The sequence below is a fragment of the Chiloscyllium plagiosum genome, unplaced genomic scaffold (genome assembly GCF_037043375.1).
Source record: "Chiloscyllium plagiosum isolate Xiang-an unplaced genomic scaffold, Cpla_swu_hap1 HiC_scaffold_15, whole genome shotgun sequence".
Taxonomy (NCBI): Eukaryota; Metazoa; Chordata; class Chondrichthyes; order Orectolobiformes; family Hemiscylliidae; genus Chiloscyllium; species Chiloscyllium plagiosum.
Genome location: NW_028270153.1, coordinates 22,396,191 through 22,419,681, shown reverse-complemented (window position 1 = coordinate 22,419,681; position 23,491 = coordinate 22,396,191). Strand labels below are relative to the sequence as shown.

The 23,491-nt window shown below is 41.3% G+C and overlaps 1 long non-coding RNA gene across 3 annotated transcripts in view; it reads right to left on the bottom strand.

Annotated features, from left to right (window-relative positions):
- Window positions 1-547: 547 nt before the first annotated feature.
- The window catches only part of LOC148147627 (uncharacterized), a 203,785-nt gene continuing 180,841 nt past the window's right edge, over window positions 548-23,491 (bottom strand). For all 3 annotated transcript variants that reach the window (XR_015759541.1, XR_015759539.1, XR_015759540.1), the window contains 2 exons: window positions 15,141-15,253; window positions 548-5,236 (listed from right to left, as the gene is read on the bottom strand). This is a non-coding gene — a long non-coding RNA (uncharacterized LOC148147627). The remainder of the gene's footprint in view (window positions 5,237-15,140; window positions 15,254-23,491) is intronic.

Genomic DNA, 23,491 nt, shown 5'->3' with positions numbered 1-23,491 from the left:
TTTTAGTAACAATGAAATGAAGTCTGGATTTATTTGGTGTATGTTAGCCAATGTAAACTTCCCTCATTTGAAAAACATGCCCTGTTTCTACAAGCTGGCCAAAATTTCAAAAATTTTGCTTTGAGAAAAATCCTGATCAATTGAGGAGAATCTTAAGCCAAGTCGATCCTCTCTTTGCTCTGAAACTTGCATTAGGGTGTACTGCAATCACAAGTGATAAAGGGATGATCCAGCCCAGTGAACACAGATAAAATACCATAACAATTGCAACCTTTGTAATGACCAGATTCCAGACTAGCTCCTGTTTTGTTACAACCACACTACAGGCAAGGTTCGCCAACTTGTTATAGTTCCTGACATGATACCCCAAATCATTAAGCTCTTGGATGAGGTGCCACAAAATGGCTTCCCTTCTTTAATCATCCATCTCTTCAGGTGGCTGGAGCAAAGTTAATTTCAAAAGGATCCCATCCTTGTGGATACCTTTCTTTTAGAATAAGTGAATTTGTGTGTTAAAAGGAGTCAAAATAACCAGGTTTTCTTGAGTTAACAAAAGAATGTGTTTATTAGTTAATTATTGAGAGAAGACATTTTAATGCAACGCACAGCTTGGGAATCATAAGGGAGAGCGTAAAATAATAAACCTTTTAAGAAAAGCTATATGGGTCAATCTCTGAGTTGTTAATGGAGAGTAAATGGAAGAACATTGTGATGATTACAGCAGTTGTTACCAGTGGCATTGTTGTTGATCAGTCAATTTCAAGATTCTTGGCTTTGCAGGCTGATTGAAATTCTTTTTTGCCCTGTTTGCTTTTGATTGTCTTGCTGTCAACATTCCCTCTGCTCTTTTATTTCCTGTTGCATGGACATCCGAGATCCTTGCACATTGAATAGTCCGTGAGGAACCTCCCAGTGTGGCCACACAGCTTAGAGGGTGCATTGCTTGCTGGCTTCTAGCTCTGAGGCCGATTCAGTCCTTTGTCTGGTCACCAAGTGCAGGGTTGATGTGTAAATAAATCTCAGGGTGAGTTAAGACATGGACAGCAGAGTTTTGGATGACATAACAAAAAAATATTGAAATTACTTAGCAAGTCAGCAGCCTGCATGGAGAGGAAACCCAGTTATTATTTAGATCGGAGTCTGTTTATCATTTATGGAGAGCAGGAAGTGAGAAATCATCTAGGATTCTATGTTGGATTAGTCACGAATGAGGATTTCAGTAGTGATGAGCTGATTTTGGAGTGGTTGAGCGTGATAAGGAAGCAGAAATAGATGGTGTTTGTTGATGAGGTCGGAAGTTCATCTCAGGATCAAATATGACGATAATATTACAAACAGGCAAGCTTAATCCCAGAGCAAAATGGACAGCATCAGCAGCTAAGGAGCAGGGTTTTGATTTGGAACCAAAAGTGATGAAAGTCAGATAGGCATCTGATAATTTAGTAGTAGTGGAGAACTTTGGGTAACCGAATTGTGCATATTGTACACAGCATAATAAATCTACAGGTTTTTACCCACATAGCAACCACAAAAGAAGTTGAAAGAATTTATAGTGGGTGGATCTTTAAATTTTGACAGAAATACTGTAGCTTCTGTTCAATCTCCAAGTTAATCTGACAATTGTTTATTAATATTTGAATAAGTGAATTTCATCTAGGACATTTTCCCTGTAAAGAAAGTTTGTGATCTGCTATCCTGGTTTATTTAAGAGCATGTGTTTTGGCGAAAACAGAGAATAGTAAGACCACACATGATTTATTTCCTGTATAAAAATACATCCCGAGAGTTCAAATATATGATATAACTGAGAAACACTTAACGTTTTTAAGACGTACTGATTATTAGCTTATTTACAAAGCTCAGAATTTTTACATTTTATTCAGGAATATGCTGCATCTTCTGCAAACTTAACTTGCTTCCCAAGAAACAGCATAGTTCTGAATTTTATTAAATTGGAAACATATTGATATGTAATTGATGTTTGGATAGGAAAATTTGATCTGCCCAATGAAGCAATGGCTTCTATCATCTTAATTTAAACAGATTGCTCAACGCAAATTGACATTTTACCAAGACTAGCAAAGTTAAAGCCTCAATTTTAAAATACCCACCACCCCATTCCTTGCATCCCAACTCCATTCCTGCACAAGTGGGTGTGTTTTACACTGCATCCAAGTTTAATCTAGAGTGGAATCACGAGAGAGTGGGGTGTATAATGGCACTGAACCTGGTTGAACCTGTCCACACAGTAGAATTAAAATCATGCCCATTGCATTTTACTGCTGTTTAATCCAATTAACATTATATGAAAAAAGAGAGTTTTGGTCACTACAAAATGGGTTCAATTCAGGGGGACAAAATTAATTAAGAGACAAAAATTGGCACATGCATTATAATACTGAATTAATTTGAACCCATTGCCTCCAATGCAGGAGCCAATATTAAGTACATTAACATGGGGCTGGATGCCTAAGCACAAGGTTAAAATTTGAGAGCCATGAATAAGCTCAAGTTAGCCTTTGCTACTTAAAGCCAGTCTGCAGTTTTAAACAGCAAAGTCTAAGGAGCATCACAGCATGGCAGAATGAGCTCCAAGGTTCACTGAGAATTGGTGCAGGAAGTGGATGAAAAAAAAAAGAAAGGCCGTCTATCCAGAGGATCTTCCTGAGGCAGGGGCACCGAACCAAAAATGTTAACTCTGCTTTCTCTCCGCAGATGCTGCCAAACCTGCTGTTTTTCCAGCAATTACCTGTGCCTATATAGGGTTCAGGTTACCCTCCAGACAGGTGACTAAAACAGAAAGATGTTCATATTAATTCCAATAATAGGATGTCTCTCTTTGCTGTGAACAGTATGCCCTTGTCTGCATGAATTATACACCAGAACCAATGGGCTAGGTAGTCAGCATGTAGCACTTTGCCCTAAAAAAAAGGACAGAGGCAAAAAGCAGGTAACTATAAGCAGATTAGACTAACACCTGTTGTTGGAATCAGTTATTAAAGCTGCAACACAAAGGGACTTGGTGGTACTTGTACATAAAAAGCTAGCACACAGGTACAACAGGTAATCAGGAAGGCTAATGGAATGTTGGCCCTTATTTCAAGACCAGTGGAGCATAAGAGTAGGGAAGTCTTACTGCAACTGTAGAAGGTGCTGGTGAGACAACATCTGGAGTACTGTCAGCAGTTTTGGTCCCTTTAATTAAGGAAAGGTATAATTTCATTAGAGACAGTTCAGGGAAGGTTCACTAGGATGATCCGGTATTGATAGATTGACTTTTGCCCATAAGACAAATGGATTGGGGCTCTACTTATTGGAATTTTTAAAAATGCGAGCTGATCACTTTGAAACATTAGATTCTGAAGGGGTTTCACAGGGTAATTGCTGAGAGGATGTATCTCATCGTGGGAGAGCCTAGGATCAGATGGCATAGTCTCAGAATAAAGGGCCACCAATTTCAGACTGAAATCAGGAGGAATTTCTTCTCTCAGTTGTGAATCTTTGGAACTCACTGTCCCAATGAGCTGTGGGGGCAGAGACCTCGTGTATATTTAAGGCTGAGATAGCTAGATTCTTGATCAGTTGGTGAATCAAGGGTTATGGGAAAGGGCAGGAAAGTGGAGATGAGGAATGTCAGATCAGCCATGATCCTTTTGAATGGTGGGGCAGGCAAGAGGGGCTAAATGGCCTAATCCTGTTCCTATTTGTTACGGTCTTATGGTTGCCCAGCAACCACTCTCTAGTCTTTCCTGGTGTTCAAATGTTGGTGGTACCTTGGACCAGATTGACTAATGATTACCAGCAGGATATTGGGCATTGATGTACCTGATGAACTAAGCACAATCAACAACTGGGCATTGAGTTAGAGGCAGTCTTTGTGGTTGTGGTATCTTTGAACTTAAATGCATCACTTGCAAAGCAACTAATGTGTCATCAATGGCATCTTTTGGAAACTGCTATCTTCTGAAGCTGCACAATGTCTCCAGCTGTTTCCCTCAAGAAAAGAAAAGGCATTGTACTCTCTTTATAATGGGGACCAGCCAGTCCAATGTTGAAGATATAAAATAAAAACAGGAAGTGCTGGAGAAACTCATCAGGCAGCAACTGCAGAGAGAGAAGCTGAGTTATGTTTCGAGGTTGACATGATACTAAGTCAGAACTCAGACACAGCAGGTGACATGTCAGTGAGTACCATCTTCATGAAATGGACAAATGTAACACACCATTCTTTACTTAAGTTGAACAAGAGGTTTGCTGCTTGAAGGACCCGAGTGGAAATGCCCACCAACCCCAGTGAGATGGCTTCTCTCTTTCCCGTTCCTCCCTCTTTCAGTAGTTTGTGGTCTTTTTTGCTCATTCTCCTTGTCCTGCAGCAAGCCATGGAGAGTGAGAATTATCTGTGACCAAGACAAAGGAGCTACAGAAGAATACTTGAAGGCAGAACCACAGCAGGTGCTACACCACTCACTTCAACATTAATGGATGGGACAAACCTTCAGACCCTTCCACTAACTCAGCAACAGCCAATAGAAATCAATCTGGATTAGTGGTGCTGGAAAAGCACAGCAGTTCAGGCAGCAGCCGAGGAGCAGTAAAATAGACGTTTCGGGCAAAAGCCCTTCATCAGGAATACAGAAATCAATCAGCAACCTACCTAAAAGTAGTTAAATGTTTTTGTTTTCCAATTGGCACAGTGGGGAGTATTTCCCGTTGCTGTAAGTATGTCAGTTGTGTGAGGCTAGGAAAAGAGGTTCACTGGAACATTGAAGGGGGTGGTGGAAGCAAACAGAAAAATCAAACTGGTGCTATGTGCTGACCAAAGTCGCAGTGTGACTACAATGCATGTTGTCAATACATGTTCCTAGTCTAGATCCTACAGATCCAGCCAAAATGACATGGCACAGTCCACACCATAGTACATGAATCATAAAATCATCACTTTCAATGTAAAATGAAGCTGGTAGTTCCAGAAATATGAGTGTGTCACTTCTGTATTTTTGGGACCTTATATTTCTGGGCTTCTGAAGCATGTGATGATTTTAACAGATTTTGCAGTCAGTAATGGAATAATGGCAGCCACTGTTCACCTCAGAGCTGCCCACAAAAGGACATGTGATCTCTGTGGCATGGATTTCACTTTTCTTGATGTTCCTTTGAATCTGTCACCAAGTTAAACACATCCCAAAGTGTCCAGAAACAGCGATATCATCAAGCAGTCAATCATGTTGAGATATTCCTATTGAAAGCAAACATGAAAAAAAAGTGAACTAATTATCTGTTACTCATTATTGACTTTAGACAGGATGTTACTCATGCCCTCTTACACATATACAGCACAGAGGTGGAATGAGTGGAGTGTCAAGCTCCTGGGAGTGGTCATCAACAATAAGCTTTCTTGGACTCATGTGGATGCATTGGTTACAAAGGCCCAACAACATTTCTCCTTCCTCAGGCAGCTGAGAAAATTTGGCATGATTGGGAATACCCTTACCAACTTTTATAGGTGCACCATCGAGAACATTTTGTCTGGATGGATCAGTACCTAGTATGGTAACTGTACCATTCAAGATCAGCGACGGTCACAGAGAGTGGTGAACTCGGTACGGACAATCACAAAGGCCAACCTCCCATCTATAGAATCCATCTACCAGGCCCATTGTCAAGGAAAGGCAGCCAGCATTCTCAAAGATCCATCCCATCCTGGCGATGCTTTTCTACAATCTCCACCATCAGGGAGAAGGCACAGAAGCCTGAACATTTGAAAAAGGCTGGTGCGTAACAGTTTCTACCCTACTGTTTTTAGAATACTGAATAGACTTACAAATTCTTAGCATTCACCTGTACCTGTGTTTTTGCTTTTGCCACTGTTTACCTATTATTTAGTATCTATGCTACTTAACTCTGATCTGCCCATATTGCTCGCAAGACAAAGTTTTTTCCACTGTGCCTCAGCACACGTGACAATAAATTCAATTCAATTACAGATATCTTTACAGAAAAAGTGAAGCCACTGATTCAAACATAAATATTAAAAGTTAAAACATAAATGTTAAAACTTTACCAGAGTAAATGAGAAGGACATTATACAAATATATGGACTGGTAGAACCAAAGGGTCTGTTTCCATGCTGTACAACTCTACGATGCCCTCTGACTATAACATCTAGTTAACAAGCCATCGCTGTTTCAGGGCCCAGATATATTCTAGCAAGAAAGGGGAAGTTATTGTCAGCTCAATGATTTCTAATTGATTACAGTTTGCAGGGTCTTCAACTACATACTATATGAAGAGTAAAATTACTGACACCAATTCTAAAATTTTCACATTTAACTGTGCAGGCAGACTCCAGAAGTTGCAAGGTAAAGGCAGCAAATGGTGGTACCTTCTCCACGACAACAATTGTAAAATCTGGGTACTCGTGTTCTCTGGCTTTGTTTTTTTCTCAATCCTTTTCACGTTGAACAATTTTTCATTTATCTTATATTCAGTAATTATCATTTTATTGCATATATACAAAGTTATTAAATTATTATTCTAAAATGCTAAAGTATATAAAATACATCAGATATTGCATCTTAATGCAGGATTAAAAATCATTACTTTACCTTTACATACAGAGCATAGGATGCTCAGCAAAGGCAGGGTCATGGGATTGGGGTTAGACAGGCCATACTCACATTGGATTAGATGGAGACAGGTGAGAGGTAGTTTATTTCCAGCATAAACACAGGTATGGATCATTTAGACTGATTGGCCTGCTTTTGTAATGCACATCCTATTTAATAATTGTTCGCTCAATCTCATAATTCTTCAATTGCCATTATGATTGTTACCTACAGGGTTTAAATTCTCTAAGGGTTGCCGATAGAATAACTCATTTTTGCATACTTACTTACCACTTATCTCTGTGAATGCTTTGCACTTCCTGCTGTTAAATGTCAGCCAAAAATGCATACAAACTTTGACCTTTACACTGATGACAGAATGAGGTCAAATGTTCAAAATTTATCTTCTGACTGGTTGAAAAAGAGGCTTTTGGAACTGGTTACCAACCAATTGGAGATGCTTTTTAAACAATGTACATCCCACTTGTTAGACATGTAATGGATTGGTAGAAATTTAAGTTAAAAGCAATACCAAAGATATGTCAGAGAAAATAAATTAATGATTGGGAAGACAGAATAAAGATAACAGAGGCTTTTTCAGTAAGAAAACTATTCCTTGCATAGTTTAACATGAACAGTATTAAATTTAGAAGCAACATAATACCGTAAAGTACACATTTCTCTTAGCAATTCATATGATCACGAGTAAACCATTCAGCCCCTCGATCTGCTCCACCATTCACTGAGATCATGGCTGATCTGTGGCCCAACTTCATATACCTGCCTTTGGCCCATATCACTTAACACCTTTACTTCACAAACATTTATCTATCTCAGATTTAAAATTAGTAACTGGTTCTGCACCGACTAACATTTATGGAAAAGAGTCCCAAATCTCTACCACTCTTTGTGGGTAGAAGTGATTCCGAACATCTCTCCTAAATGGGCCCTAATTCACAGACTAGTTTTACAATCCACAACTGGGGGAAACCCATCTTTTCCGTTAGTATCTTGAAATCTTTGATCCGATCACCCCGTAACCTTCTAAATTCTAGAGAAAACAGGTCAAATTTGTGTAATCTCGCTTCATAGCATAAACCCTAATGTCCAATTCAATACAGTATAAAACAAAATCAAGGTTCCAGGATTATTAAAACATCAAAAATACAAGAATAAGGTCAATAAAAATGTAATAGGTATTGAATCCCAATAACACACAAATGAAATCTGCACTTAAAGGGGTCAATTGGAACTTGTTGCAATTGCCATTAACAACATGATAATGTAAAGACTGTGTCTTTTTATTTTGTGCTTATTTTTTAAAGTTGTGGGTGGAAATGAGAAAGAACTGTTTTAAATCCAATATTTTAAAGGATTGCTGAATGTTTTGGAAAGCAAGTAACTAATGGCAAAAAGTTATGTAATCAAATACTTTGAGCAAGGAATTCTTGAAGTTTGTGTTATAGATCGATATGAGCCAAAGGGCTGCTTACAGATGTAGCTGGATAGTAACAAGACTAAATGCACATTTCTTAATGACAAAAGACTTCCACCTGCGAAGAGCCATGTGACTGGTTTTGAGGTTACTGAACAGCTTGGGGCTGAGAACAAGATCAAGAGAAGTATTTTCAACTGCACACTATTCTTTGCAGTCAAAACCCATGCTAAAGGAGAAGAAAATCAATTCATTTTTCCTTTATCAGCTATTGAAAACTATGATTTTTAATTGATAATTTAAAGAATGTTTATAAGTGACCCAGCTACCTGGAATCTCTTGCAAAGCTGTGAAAACATCTGAAGAAAAGTGACTGAGAAACAACACTGACCAAATTAACGAGTATGAAAATGATCTCAGCAACCTCAGACTAGACACTGAACTGACTTCCAGTTTTTCTCTGCACACAAACTATCTATCCTTTCTGTCTGTTTGTTTGTGTGAGTGTGTAAGGGGAATTTAGATGAGCTGAAGAAGCAAAGCAAAAGTAAATTTGAAGTTACTTTTTCAGGAACTCTGCAGTGCTTCTTTTTCTCCAAGCCAAATTTATAATCTGTGCTGCTACTATCACAGGTCCCATCATTTCTCACATTGTAATTCAAACCCCTACCCCACCACTACTCCTTGTGCTCTCTGCTAACAGTCGAGAGTGTGGACCTGGAAAAGCACAGCAGGTCAGGCAGCATCCGAGGAGCAGGACACCTTGTAGAGAGAGGACGAGAACTTCTTCAAGATAAGCATCCTTGGAAGAGGCTTCACTGTAAGGTTAAAATCAACTGGAGAACAGAGTCGAGAGAGTGATGCTGGAAAAGCTCCTGCTCCTCGGATGCTGCCTGACCTGCTGTGCTTTTCCAGCAGCACATTCTCGATTTTGACCTCCAGCATCTGCAGTCCTCACTTTCTACTACTCTCTGCTTAGAGACAGGTCCATCCCAGAGAGTTGTGAACCTCACCATAGGCAGGGTAAGGAAACAGGTCCTGAATCCACACCAGCCAAATAGGGGCTGAATCCCATGCTGCTGTCCCCTATCTGATCCTTACCAGCCTTCACGCCAAATCAACTCCTCAAGGTGTCGGACTTGCTGTCAAGCATATGCCTTCACTTACATGTCAGTCGTCGGAGATGGGATGTTTCAACCACATTGCCCCGTGGCCGAGCACTTCAACTCCGCTTCCCCCTCTGCCACGGACATGCAAGTCCAAGGCCTCCTCTATTGTCAAATCCAAGCCACCCGATGCCTAGAGAAAGTACACCACAAACCCCAGGAACTCCTTCCAGGAGAAAGATATAAATAGAAAGCAGGAGACAATAGCTTCGCTTCACTTGGAGGTCGCCACTGATGATGTTATCTAGCCAGGTAACGAAACATCTGGATATCAAACCTACAGCTCAGCGATCAAATCTACACCCTAAAGTACGCCTCATCTTCTGCCTTGGGACCCTCCAACCATACGGCATCAACATCGACTTCACCAGTTTCCTCATTTCCCCTCCCCCCACCTCATCCCAGATCCAACCCTTCAATTCGGCACTGTCCTCTTGAACTGCCCATCTTCCATCCCACCTATCCACTCCAAGTTCACCTTGAACCATCTCAAACACCTCCCTCCCCTTCCTGGACGTCTCCATCTCCATTTCCAGTGACCGACTCAACACGGGCATGTACTTCAGACCCACCAACTCCCACAGCTACCTTGACTACGCCTCCTCCCACCCTGCCTCCTGTAAAAATGCTATCCACCCCTCCCCCGCTCCTCACCTTCCACTCCACCAACCTCCAGATAGATCGCATCATCCTCTGCCACTTCCGCCATCTACAGTCAGAACCCACCACCAGAGATATATGACCCTCCCCACCCCTTTCAGCATTCCGCAGAGACCATTCCTTCTGTAACTCCCTCGTGAGGGCCACACCTTCTCCCCCCCGCCCCCCCCACCAACCCACCCTCCACTCCCAGCACTTTCCCTTGCACCTCAAGAGGTGTAAAATCTGCGTCCTCACCTCCCCCCCTCACCTCCATCCAAAGCCCCTAAGGATCCTTTCACATCCAGCAGAGATTTTCCTGCACCTCCAAACACCTCATCTACTGTGTCCATTGCTCTCAGTGTGACCTCTTCTCCATTGGGGATACTGGATGCCAACTTAGAGAATGTTTCAGGGAACATCTCTGGGACACCCACACCAAACCACCCCACCGTCCTTTGGCTGACCACTTCAACTCTCCCTTCCCCTTTGCCAAGTACATGCAAGTCCTGAGCCTCCTTCATCACCAAATCCTAGCCACCCAACACCTGGAGGAAGATCGCCTCATCTTCTGCCTTGGGGCCCTCCAACTGCAAGGCATCAACATCAATTTCATCAGTTTCCTCATTTCCTCTCCCCCCACCTTATTTCAGATCCAACCCTCTAACTCGGCACCGCCCTCTTGAACTGTCCCACCTGTCCATCTTCCATCTCATCTATCCACTTTAACCTCTCCTCCGACCTATCACCATCAACCCCCCACCTGCACCCATCTATAACCTTCCTAGTTACCTTCCCCCCAGCTGCAGCCCCATCCCCCTCCTATTTATCTCTCAGCCCCCTTTATTCCCTCAACCCCCAACATTCCAGATGAAGGGCTTATGCCTGAAACATTGATTCTCCTGCTCCTCGGGTGTTGCCTGACCTGCTGTGCTTTTCCAGTGCCACATGTTTGACTTTGCCCTCCAGCATCACAGTCCTCACTTTCTCCAACACTTCAGGTAAGTTTATCAAGGTTCTGTGCAAATGAAGCAAAATTTCTTTACCATCTGTTACTAGCTTGAATGTTGCCCAGGTCTTGCTGCCTGTGGATACTATCTCGGTATCTGAGGAATTGTGAATGGCGCTGAACATTATGTAATAAACAGCAAACATCCCCACACTGCCCTTAATGTGGACTGCAGGTTTTTGATAAGACAGATCAAGGTAGCTGGGACTAGGACACTATGCAAAGGACCTCCACTAATGCTGTCCTGGGGTTAAGATATTTGACCTCCAGAAGTGACAGCCATTTTACTTTGTGCTGTGATTCCTCAAAAAACTGGAGAGTTTCCCTGTTGATTTCCATCGACTCAGCATTGCTAGAGCTTTTTGACTCCATAATTCAAGCAAGTGCTGCTTTGATGTCAAGGGAATTCCTAAAAGGCTCCTACAACACTAAGAGCAACATGCACAGCATTGCCTCTGTTGTGTGCCAACTGAATGCCAAATCCGCAATACTGTAATTAATATTTTGAGAAATTAAAACAAGCTGGAAAATACTATTCAGTTTATTATAAATATCGATTGTTCATTTTTAGAAAAGAAGTCTTACTTGAATGAATAAAATTGTTTATAGAGGCATTTTATGTACATTTTAAGGAAAAACATATGTTATATTGTTAGTTTTTAGGAGCTAGTTGAATGTAATATATATCCCAGGGTGTCACATTCACTGTAGCCATGCAGTCGTGTGCTGGGTAACAATGTCGCAGTCCCAAGACACATGGAGAGATGCAAGGGACACATACTGAAGTTGCAACATTTTGAGTCTGAAGTATGAATTTTAAATGTGTGGGAATCAGGAGAAATAACAGCAGGTACCAAGAAATCTCTGTCCCTGCATCTTTTAGCACAAGAGTTAATGATTGCTTGAAGCAAAGAGAATGTGGGACTGTGGAGAGAAGACAGATCAATGGGACTAGTTATCCTTGGCAAAGAGCTGAATACATGAATTCTATTTGGTAAACCCCTATAATTCTATCTTATCTAGTCAACTGAATACCTACAACTCTATTCCACTGACATTCCAGAATAACTGGTTTCACCTTGAGTCTCCCAATGATAATGTAGTTGACTGGCAATTTTCCATGTTGGAATTACCTGTTTGGTGGATGGGTACTTCGATACTTTGCACCTTTTATCTTCACATCAATGCTGACTGTGTATCATCAGCTGGAAGGGATCAAGCTCACTCAAAAGGTAGTTTGTCAGCCATGCAGAACCCAACTAATTTACTAGGTGTCTGTCTGTCTGTGACTTTTAAAAGTGCGGTTTCAGAGAGATATAAACATCCTCCCAGGATTGTCTTCCCCTTCTACACTCCAACCTTCTGCCCAACGTTTCCGGATGTACCCCATCCCGTGTAAAAGGGAAGCTGCAGTTCACAGTGGAATGTAAATTCACATTCTTCAGAGTGCAAGGCAAGAGCACTGTCAAGTGAGCAACACTGAGATTAAAGCGGAACAACTGAGAGTCAACTCCTTGCCATTTCCCATGTTATTAATCAATGTTGGATAAATACAATGTTATGGTACAGTTATAAAAAATTTGCCAATCACATGTCTAAGAATTTATGTCTGTTATTGTCAGGGATTTCATCCTTTCACTTATCTAATTAATTTACGAATCTTGCTATCTTTATTTAGCTATTGTGAATTACAGCATGAATGAATAGGAAACCCTTAGCTGTCTTAAAAAGATAATTTATACTTTTTAGGGCTGGGATTTGGACGCCTCACTCCTCATGTGGGAGGAATTCACAGAACCAAGACTGAAAGGTGCCATTGTTGCACCAACACAGTCTGACCAGAGCAGCAGAAAGACACTGGCCATAAATCAATAGCTACTCACAGTGGATGTGGTTTAAGATTCTACCTACTCCTCTGCTTACATGAAGACAGTTTGTCTCCAGATTATCCCTGTGTAATCTCCTGCAGGTTCTCACTTACAAAAGGTCACAATCAATGTAAAATAGGTTTTTATTTCTCATTTAATATATCATTCTCTTTGTTTTTATCATCTGGTTCAGTAAGTCATGACAGATAGTGAGAGAACCCTCAGTATGCAAAAGTTTCACATGAGAAAGGGTATGTTCTCTCATTTATGATTGTTAATAAATTGTCTTAAATTATGGTTTATTTATGGTAATTATTACAGTTGCTCTGGGTTCTAATTGTACACTATTGTTCCTCTTCTACCTCCTTATAATTTTCCCTTCGCCTCTCCTGAAATAAATATTTACATACAAGTTATATGTCTTTTGTATGTTCCAAAAGAGTTTACAGTAAAAACTTTTGATAAGTAGTGTTACTACATGGGGTAAACCCTCTTGATTAATTTAAAGCAGCAACACAGAAAAGATTTATCCTGCGCAGTAATCTGTGAACATTCGAGAGGCCAAGAACTATTTAAAGTAAAAATTAACAACTTTATTTCTCAAAGTAAAACAAAGAATAATGAACTAATAACTATTTACAACTCTTTCCTCTAATCTATTGTTTACCTTCCCTTCTATAATATTAGTCCGATAAAACTCCCAATTAAGATTTACAAAACAAAACTTCTTATCTCAAAACCAGGCAGCTTTCAGTTTTCTCTGTATTCCTGTCTTCTTTTCTTCTTCTTGGGGATTCTGCTTCACAGATTACTGATCAATAGAGGTACCTTTGACAGAGCTATTCTCTGGCAGTTTTAAGATGTCATTGGCTTGGCAGTTGTCCTCCCAACTGTTCAATTTTACCTAGTCTTATACCCCCAAAACATCAGATTGTGTCTTGGCTTTTAAGATTTCCAATATATTAAATTCAAACTTGATTGGAATTTGGTACTTTTTGGGTATAATTTAAACTGTTGGGCCTAATTCAAATCTGTTTTTGTATCCAGGCAATCAGCTACACTAACTGCTGGACCAAAAGGTTAAATTATATCTTTTGTCAGAACACTTGGTATTGTCAGGTAGTTCTGTTGCTTTTAACTCTCTTAAAGGTACAGTACACTCACATTTTCATTACAGTAGTCATTGTTGTAAGGTAGGAAACACAGCAGCTAATTTGTACAAAGCAAGCTGCCATAAATGTGAAAATAACCTGACAACCAAATGGGCCTCTCGCTGCTCACTGGCAAGATTCTCATTTTGCTGTTAAAACCTTGAGTGAAAGATTGGACATTTACTCAATGTCAACAATCTAATTTTTCTGTAATTGCCATATTTTACCAACTTATTCACCATTGCACATGTTTTTCAAGGGCTGAGAAGATTCCACCTATCGTTTTCCCTGCCCTTCCTCAAAGTGCCGACTCAGGCTAGCAGGTCCTCTCCTAAAAGGCTTTTCTTCACATGAGTCTGGACAATGGGACATAATGTTTGTATACTTATAAGTATCAGAACCAAGTCCATGTTCGAGTGTATCCACACAGAAAATCCAGACCTATTGTGAAATTGAAAACTCAGCTGGGTTCAAGTAACTGTAGTCCAGACCAGCAGTTGAACCTGGAAACACCTTGGCCTAGTCCAGGTTCATGATAGGCTGAGCATTTGTCAGCTAAGCCATTGCTGAATGTCTTACGCTTTCTTATTTTTTCTCAAAGCCATAGCTCTGACAGGGGAGGAAATGGCCAAGTGTTATTGCTGCACTGTTAATCCAGAGTCGAGAGTGTGGTGCTGGGAAGTCACAGCAGGTCAGGTAGCATCCGAGAAGTAGGAGAATAGACTTTTCGGGCATAAACCCTTCATTAGGAATGAGGCTTGTGGGTCGGGGCTGAGAGATATATGGGAGGGGGGTGTGAGGTTGTGGGGAGGAAGCTGAGAAAGCGATAGGTGGATGAGGGTGAGGAAGAAGGTGATAGATCAGAGGGGGCAGTGATGGAAGGGTCCGGAGGGTGGTGCCAAGTTGGAGGCTTGGGACTGGGATAATGTGGAGGGAGGGGAAATGAGGAAGCTGTTGAAATCCACATTTATCTTATGTGGTTGCAGAGTCCCAAGGCGGAATATGAGGTGTTGGGTTGGAACGGTTTGGTGGTGGAGGAGGCCCAGGATCTGCATGTCCTTGATAGAGTGGGAGGGGGAGTTGAAGTGTTAATCCAGAGACCCAGGTAATATTCTGGGGACTGGAGTTTGAATCCTACATTGCAGAATTTGGTTACAGTAAAAATCTGGAATTGACAGTCTAATAATGACCATGAATCTATAGCCAATTGTCAGAAAAACCCATCTGATTCACTAATGTCCTTAGTGAAGGAAACTGCCATCCTTACCTGGTCTGGTCTAATGTGACTCCAGATCCACAGCAATGTGGTTGACTCTCAACTGCCCTCTGGGAAATTAGGGATGGGCAATGAATGCTGGCCCAGCCAGCGATGTCCTCATCCTGAAAATGAATAAGAAAAGAAAAACCTCTGGTGTGGGAAATTTCAAAATATTATCACATCAACAGTGAATGTTACTTTATTGAGTTCTTGAGCAACGTTATTAACATTGCTGCTATCTTCACTTGGCCTTTGCTTTAACTGTAACAATTTAGTTTTAACATTGATTTCAAAGTAAAATACTCCATGCTGTATGTTACAGGGCGTAAATCTTGCAAATATATTTTCTTTTGCAGAACTATATCACGTTGAGCAGATAGTGAATTTCAATACCTGCGCTACGTGTGATAAACTATATGATGAAAACAATTCTATTTTCTTGATGTTGAGTTAGAAATTGATAAGCAAACTCCTTGCTGAAATATCTTTGCAATCCAATTCTGTATCACTGTTTCTGATCCCATATGAAATTGCTAGGTTTTAAAATAAACAATAACAATTCATATTGATATAGATAACAGTCCCTAGGTGTTTTATAGGAACCTTAGAAAGCGACTTCTGATATGAGTAACATAAGGAGGTATTAAGACAGATAACTGAAAGCTCAGTCAAAGAGGTAGGTTGGAAGAAATATTTAAAATTAGGGAGTGAGAGTGGTTTGGGGAGGATATTCCAGACTTTAAGGCCGAGGCAATTTGAAACATAGGCACCAGTGATGGAGTGATTAAATCAGTGTTGCTCACAAGGTCAGTGTTGGAGGAGCACAAATATCTTTGAGAATTATGGAGTTGAAGACAGTTACGGAGATACGGAATGTAAAGCCATGCAGGAATTTTATGTTCAGAATTTTTCTGAATAGAGGAATTACTAAACAGAGTCAATGTAGGTCAGTAAGGCAGAGAACTAATGGTGTGATTTAGGACATGAGCAGCAGAGTTTTGAATGAGTTCAAGTTTATTAAGAGTGGAAAATCGGAGGTGAGCCAGAAGAGGCTTCGAATAGTTCACGTTGAGGTAGCAAAGGTTCAGTGTTGCAGTAGGGGCCAAGTTAAGAGAGGTATAGAGTCAGAAAATGTTACAGAAGTAGCAACAGGCAGTCTTAATCATGTGGATATGGGATTGGTAGCACATCCTGATTAAGTATATTGCGTGCAATTTTGATATCCTTCCTAACGAAGGATGTTGTGAAACTTGAAAGGGTTCAGAAAAGACTTACAAGGATGTTGCCAGGCTTGGAGGATTTGAGTTACGGGGAAAGGTTGAACAGGCTGGGGTTGTTTTCCCTGGAGCGTCGGAGGCTGAGGGGTGACCTTTGTAGAGGTTTATAAAATCATGAGGGGCATGCATATGATAAATAGACACAGTCTCTTCCGTGGGGTGGGGGAGCCCAGAACTAGAGGGCATAGGTTTAGGGTGAGAGGAGAAAGATATAAAAGAGACCTAAGGGGCAACATTTTCACTCAGAGATTGGTACATGTATGGAATGAGCTGCCAGAGGAAATGGTGGAGGCTGGTACAATTGCAACATTTAAAAGGCATCTGGTTGGGTATATGAATAGGAAGGGTTTGGAGGGATATGGGCCAGGTGCTGGCAGGTGGGACTATATTGGGCTGGGCTATCTGGTCGGCGTGGACGAGTTGGACCAAAGATTCTGTTACCGTGCTGTACATCTCTATGACTCTATGACTGTAAGTATGACTCTGAGATTGAGAACAGACTGGTTTATTTTCAGGCATTTATCAGGGAAAGGGACAGAGCTGATAGTTTCTTCCAAAATTTAAACTTCCCATTGTCTGGACGAGTAGAAAAAGTCTGATTTAGAAAAGAGAAATGCCATTGGATTTACAGCCTAGTATTGGATAAATATGGGAATCAATGTGAGATTTTACAGTGGACCAGAATGGAGTTAACTGCAAGCTAAACGGAAGACAATGTAGAAAGTGGTTCTAGAAGGTAAATGGGTTACCACGCCCAAATTCAAGCTGCACTTAGGAAAAATGACATTCCAGCCATCATGAAGAACAATCGGGACGGCGAGGGGGGTGGGGGGGGGGGGCTAAGTTAGATTTGAGACCATAAAAGGGAGGAGGATTTGCAGAAACCATAGGAAACCATAATTCTATTAGATTTAAAATAGTGATGGAAAAGGATAGACCAGATCTAAAAGTTGAAGTTCGAAATTGGAGAAAGGCCAATTTTGATGGTATTAGACAAAAACTTTCAAAAGATGATTGGGTGCAGATGTTTGCAGGTAAAGGGACGGCTGGAAAATGGGAAGCCTTCAGAAATGAGACAACAAGAATCCAGAGAAAGTATATTCCTGTCAGGGTGAAAGGAAAGGCAGGTAGGTATGAGGAATGCTGGATGACCAAAGAAATTGAGGGTTTGGTCAAAAAAAAGAAGGAAGCATATGTCAGGTATAGACAGGATAGATCAAGTGAATCCTTAGAAGAGTATAAAGGAAGTAGGGGTATACTTAAGATGGAAATCAGGAGGGCAAAAAGGGGACATGAGATAGCTTTAGCAAATAGAATTAAGGAAAAACCAAAAGGTTTTTACAAATACATTAAGGACAAAAGGGTAACTAGGGAGAGAATAGGGCCCTTCAAAGATCAGCAAGGCAGCCTTTGTGTGGAGTCGCAGAAAATGGAGGAGATATTAAATGAATATTTTGCATCTGTATTTACTGTGGAAAAGGATATGGAAGATATAGACTGTAGGAAAATAGATGGTGACATCTTGCAAAATGTCCATATTACAGAGAGAGAAGTGCTGGATGTCTTGAAACACGTAAAGGTGGATAAATCTCCAGGACCCAATCAGAAGTACCCTAGAACTCTGTGGGAAGCTAGAGAAGTGATTGCTGGGCCTCCTGCTGAGATATTTGTATCATCGATAGTCACAGGTGAGGTGTCGGAAGACTGGAGGTTGGCAAATGTGGTGCCACCGTTTAAGAAGTGTGGTAAGGACAAGCCAAGGAATTATAGACCAGTGAGCCTGATGTCGGTTGGAGGGAATCCTGAGGACAGGATGTACATGTATTTGAAAAGGCAAGGACTGATTAGAGATAGTCAACATGGCTTTGTGCGTGGGAAATCATGTCTCATAAACTTGATTGAGTTTTTTGAAGAAGTAACAAAGAGGATTGATGTGGGTAGAGTGGTAGATGTGATCTATATGGACTTCAGTAAGGCGTTCGATAAGGTTCCCCATGGGAGACTGATTAGCAAAGTTAGACCTCATGGAATACAGGGAGAACTAACCATTTGGATAGAGAACTGGCTCAAAGGTAGAAGACAGAGGGTGGTGGTGGAGGGTTGTTTTTCGACTGGAGGCCTGTGACCAGTGGAGTGCCACAAGGATCGGTGCTGGGTCCTCTACTTTTTGTCATTTACATAAATGATTTGGATGCGAACATAAGAGGTACAGTTAGCAAGTTTGCAGATGACACCAAAATTGGAGGTGTAGTGGACAGCGAAGAGGGTTACCTCAGATTACAACAGGATCTGGACCAGATGGGCCAATGGGCTGAAAATTGGCAGATGGAGTTTAATTCAGATAAATGCGAGATGCTGCATTTTGGGAAAGCAAATCTTAGCAGGACTTATACACTTAATGGTAAGGTCCTAGGGAGTGCTGCTGAACAAAGAGACCTTGCAGTGCAGGTTTATAGCTCCTTGAAAGTAGAGTCGCAGGTAGATAGGATAGTGAAGAAGGCGTTTGGTATGCTTTTCTTTATTGGTCAGAGTATTGAGTACAAGAGTTGGGAGGTCATATTGCAGCTGCACAGGATATTGGTTCGGCCACTGTTGGAATATGCGTGCAGTTCTGGTCTCCTTCCTATCGGAAAGATGTTGTGAAACTTGAAAGGGTTCAGAAAAGATTTACAAGGATGTTGCCAGGGTTGGAGGACTTGAACAGGCTGGGGTTGTTTTCCCTGGAGCGTCGGAGGCTGAGGGGTGACATTATAGAGGTTTATGAGGGGCATGGATAGGATAAATAGGCAGTCTTTTCCCTGGGGTCGGGGAGTCCAGAACTAGAGGTCATAGGTTTAGGGTGAGAGGGGAAAGATATAAAAGAGACCTAAGGGGCAACATTTTCACACAGAGGGTGGTACATGTATGGAATGAGCTACTAGAAGAAGTGGTGGAGGCTGGTACAGTTGCAACAGTTAAGAGATATTTGGATTGGTATATGAGTATGAAGGGCTTGGAGGGATATGGGCCGGGTGCTGGCAGGTGGGACTAGATTGGGTTGGGATATCTGGTTGGCATGGATGGGTTGGACCAAAGGGTCTGTTTCCATGCTGACTCTATGACTCTATAATTGCCAGCTCCATATGGTAAAATGATTTGGAATTGATCAAGTTTCACAAGCAATTCCAAATAAGGAAATCAGAATGCCAACTTAGCAGGTCTGAACTAAATAAAAAGCAGCCTGGAAAGCACTCAATTTTAGCAGGACTTCAAAGATTCACTACTCCGAAGAGGTACCCTACATCAGAAGTAATGGCAAAGACGTTGAGAACAATTCCAACCTGGCCAGCTGCTAACTCACCAGGGTAATAACACTCAGAGTTGGTTACAGAACTCAGGGTACTAAAGGACAGTAGTTGAGATAGCTGTAGTAGCTAAAGGCATGTATCATTTGCTTAAGCACTTAGTAAATTAATTGAGTTTAGTGGAGGTTTAAATGTGTCTGTTGTGTCTTCGTCGATGTATATATTGTTTTACAGAGACAGCAACACCAACTAAAGACTGACTTAAAACATTGGACAAGATTTTCTGAGAATTAGCAATCTCATGCAGGTTGCCACTCCGACCCTTCTTTTCTATGAAAGATGGGTGCTCTGCATTTCTGAGGTGATTTGACTCAGTTATTCCTCAGACTTGCACAGTCATCCTTCCATTCCGATATTTCTTTCATAGCACAGACGAAGGCACGCCATGTCTCCTTTTAAAAGTGCTGGAACAGCTGCTGTCAAATTGTCAGTATGTATGGTTAGCATGATGTTAGGGTGCTAGGAAGATAATGTGTCAGATGGGTCATGGCTCGATGCCAGATAAATAGAGGATAGGGTGGCATATAGGAGGATGCTAGATGGATGGGGGTAAGTTGCCTGGTGGTTAGGATGCCTACTTAGAAGCTAGTGTGCTTCCAATTAAACCTATTGGACTATAACCTGGTATTGTGTGATTTTTAACTTTGTACACCCTAGTCCAACACCGGCATCTCCAAATCATACTTGGAAGAGGATAGGGTGCCAAAGTGCAAGCTGATAAGGTAAGTTTTTTTTTAAATTGATGAATTTATTATTGTCACATGAACCTAGGATCAGTGAAATGTTTTGTTTTGCGTGCAGTATCGGTAGATCATACCATTCAAGGTACATTAGGGTAATAGACTGGCGTGAGGAATACCGTGATGCAGCAAGGTCAACATTAAATTTGAAAGTTAAGAAGTCCATTCGGAAGTCTGATAACAGCAGGGGGGAAAAGCTGTTGTTGAATCTGTTGGTACATGTGTTTAAGCTTTTGTATCTTCTGCCTAATGGAAGAGATTATAACCATGATGGGAGGGGTCTTTGATTATGTTGACTGCCTCTCTGGGCAGCGGGCAGTTTAGATGGAGTCAATGATGAAAGGTTGGCTTGCAAGATGGACTGGGCTGTGTTCTCTGTAGTTTCTTACAGTCCTGGGAAGAGCAGTTGCCATACAGGATTGAATGCTGTCTATGGTGCATCTATAAAATTGGTATGAGCTTTTATGGACATGCCGAATTTCCTTAGCCTCCTGGGGAAGTAGAGGCACTGTCATGCTTTCTTGACCATTGCATCAATGTGGGTAGACCAGGACAGATTGTTGGTGATTATCACTCCTGGAACTTGATACTCTCACCAATGTTCACCTCAGCACCATTGATGTAGATAGGGGTGTGTCCTCTCCATCTAGTTGCCTAAAGTCAATGACCAGCTCTTTCATTTTGCTGACACTGAGGGAGACATTGTTATCTTTCCAAGCCACTAAGCATTCTATCTCTTTCCTGTATTCTGTCTCGTCAATATTTGAGTTCCAGCCCACAACAGTAGTGTCATTAGTGAACTTGTAAATGGAGTTAGGACGAATCTTGGCCACACAGTCACGAGAGTACAAGGTGTATAGTAAGGGCTGAGAACATGGCCTTGCAGGGTGTAGATTCTTGCAGGGTGTAGATCTCTGGATCAGTAAGTCAAGGACCCTGTTGCAGAGGGCAGAGCAGAGACCAGGTTTCAGAGTTTGGACATTAGTTTGGTTGGAATTATGGTGTTGAAGACAGAGCTATAGTGAACGAGTAGGGGCCTGACATAGGTAACTTATTATTCAGATGTTCCAAGGATGAGTGTAGGTCCAGGGAGATGGCACCTGCTGTGAACCTGTTGTGATGGTGCGTGAACTGCAAGGGATCAAGGCAGGCTGGGAAGCTAGAGTTGATATGAGCCATGACTAGCCTCTCAAAGCACTTCATAATTATGGTAGTCAGATCCACCCCAAGCAGTAGTCATTGAGAAACACTGCACAAGTTTCTTTGATGCAGTACTTAGGATAGGTCAGGGAAGGTAGGAGAAATTGGGTCAAGTGGTGCGGTGGGGGTTTGTCGGGTTGAGTCTGATTGCAGGACAGAAGCAGTTCTGGTCTAGTCTGGTAATAACAAGGGAGGCATCAGCTCAGACCTGGGCAGAGGTGAAGTCAGCTCTGGTCCATCAGGGGCTGGGAAACTGAGTTGGTCCAATGGGAAAGAGGCCAAGGATTCTTTGGGTGGAGGTGCGCGATATCCGATCAGTATCTGGGGAGTTGTAATGGGGTCTGAAGGGGATATAGTCCGGTAAATATGAGTCAATTGAATAATTATTCAGGAGTTAGAATGTTTATTTGATTTTCTATCTTTTCCGGAGTAACTATTCTTTTTAATTTCATTGCAACCCTCCAATGTCTCCAATATAAATGGAGACTTTTGGAAGGATCCAGGTAAAGAGGAATTGCTAAACAAAAAATTCAGTTTCCCAAGCAAATTTCTTTGATATACAGTATTCTAAATGGGGATTTGGAGGGTCCCTGTACACAAATCACATCTGCTTTGGAATACTGACTGTCCAGCAGAAAATCCAGGCAGTTGTTCCTTGCCCATGAACATTCAAAAATATTATGACATTTCAACTGCTTTGTGCCTGGTTCTAAAAAGATGATTTTTGTCAGTCCGAAGACTTCAAAAATAAAAGTGGAAAATTAATGTCATGTATCAGGATGGAAATCACGCAATAGCAATAAAGAGCAACAGTGCAATTAAAGTTCCTCACTGCCTTGCGTAACACAACATAGTATTAATGTTACACTGTTCAACACTAATATTATTTGGCAATGATATGACAGCAATACAATTCTCCCCGTGGTGTTTATCTGTACATTTTCAGGACACAGTATACCAAGAAGCATGTTGACTGGCACATATGTTTGTACTACAATTCTGAGGAATGTGTTTGACCTGCTGAAAACACCCTTCTAAAGTACAATTGCCTCAATCTTTTGCTGTAACAAAGGGGCTCTAACAAATAAGTTAAAATGGACTGAACAGTAAACACAAACTATGACGGTAATGAACTGATAGCCTGAAGTCGCTGGTCAGGTTAACAGATAAACACTTCAAATATTCATCAGGTTCATGGACTTTCTGTAAGTGTGAAGTCATTTTAAAGTAAACACATTAGTGCCTTTGTTAACTTGTAGACAAAGCAATGTTTCACTAACTGTATTTTTCTTGACCTGTTCCTTTGCAGATCTAGATTAATACACTGGTTTGGCAAAAAAATAGTTCTACCTTCTGCTCAGAGTGAGTGGAAGGAATGTTACAGGGCAGTGTTTTCTGCACAAAGTATTTTATCAGCAAAAGTGGGGGAGGGGTTTTTTGAAACATAAGTTATTGTGGCATGGGGCTATCACCAACAAAGCTAGCATTTGTTGCCCAACCTTAATTCCCCTTGATTGCCATTTCAGAGTGCAGTTAGGAGTCAATCACATGTAGGCCAGACCAAGTCAGGGTGACAGATTTCCTCTCCTTAAGACATTAGTGAACCAGACTTTTTTTTTAACTGCAACTGATGGTCAACATTACTGACAGTAGTTTCCAATTCTAAATGTATAAACTGACTTCAAATTTCACCAGCATATTGAGCCCATATCATCGGAACCTCATTCCAAGCATTTAGGCCACTAGATTCATGACATTACCACAATGCCTATATCTCCCAACTGGCATTTTTCTTCAAC